The following is a 1,434-nucleotide window of genomic DNA, read 5'->3' as shown; positions in this document are numbered from 1 at the left end:
TTAGTGAACACAGATCCGATCAAATGCTGTAACTGCTGCATTCAGTACAAGAGGGGAGAGAAACACTCATGCACAAACCTCCATCTGCTGTGGTCTCTCCAAACGGCAGAGCCTACATTTGTGTGTTACTGTACAAATGAGCAAAAAGAAATTGAGAAAGAAAAGAGAAACAGAAGGGGATTGATGGAACAGGGAGGATCAAAGTCAAGCAAAGAAAAAAAGAAGAAGCGAGAACAGCCATCTGCAACAAATGGGCTGCAGGGCTTTTGTATCTGGGTGACAGGTGCATTATCATAGGTTAATGAGAAGCCTTGTGCTGCCTGTAGCTCCAATCAGGGGAGCGCTGCCTCCACCACCACCTCCATCAATCAGATCAGACATAAACTCCCACTCAAGCACACAAAGGTATATAGTACAGTATACCAACACACATAGGCACACACACTGACACCTTCAAGTATTCAATGCAGAGTTAACTCATTGTAAGTTGTGGGGTACACTGATACAACAATATAATGGCCGCAATTTGACAAAAGATTAAAATGTAATTATGAGGTATTCACAATGACACAATAAGACATAAATGTCACCTTAAGCACAGCCCTCAGGTGTGATCAGCAAAGGATTTTAACAGTTGGTAATTAATTCTGTGATCTCTGTAGAAATAGTGAACATGTAGTATTCAGATCCTTACCTTAAAGGGCCCTGAAAATCAGAAACTTATTGTAGGTTTTGGGACACCACTGTCAATCAAATCTGACCAAGCCACACCTACACAGTCCTGATGAAGTTGATATCTCAGGTATTTATTAATGTCACTTAGTTAATTAATTAATGCTGCCATTATTGATTAATCTGCCCATGTATTTGTTATTATAACTTATTTGGTCTAAAAAATATGTAAATTTACTCTCATAGAACAGGCTGGAAGTTGGGATTTTTTGGCATTATTGGTTTAACAAAAATAATTTAACAAAGAACTGATTATCAAAAGTAAATACCAATTAATTTTAGTTTCAGCTCTACTAACTTCATCTTTGAATGCTGCTTGTTTAGTCAGGCATACTTTTTATTGATTTAAAAAAAGGTTTTCAACAGAAGTAGTAACACCACTCTTAGAACATTACAAGTAGAAGTATTCATGTCAACTTAACTAGCTAGTTGCCATCAGTTGCCATCAGTTGCCATCTGGGCTACCACACTTTAGCAAGCAACAAAACATACACTTCTTTTAATAACATCGTATTTTTGTCAGCACTTGAAGCATGCAGCCTAAAGCTGGAATGATAGGCTACATGTAGCACACATGCACATGGGTTGAATGAAAAAATCAACTTGCTTAATAAAGCTTGGGAAAGGGAAGTTTGGGGTCCCCTGCTGGAGCTGCTCCCCCCCGCGACACAATATCGGATAAGCGGACGAAGATGGATGGAT

This window comes from Etheostoma spectabile, chromosome 8 (genome assembly GCF_008692095.1).
Source record: "Etheostoma spectabile isolate EspeVRDwgs_2016 chromosome 8, UIUC_Espe_1.0, whole genome shotgun sequence".
NCBI classification, from domain to species: domain Eukaryota; kingdom Metazoa; phylum Chordata; class Actinopteri; order Perciformes; family Percidae; genus Etheostoma; species Etheostoma spectabile.
This window is presented reverse-complemented; position numbering follows the sequence as displayed.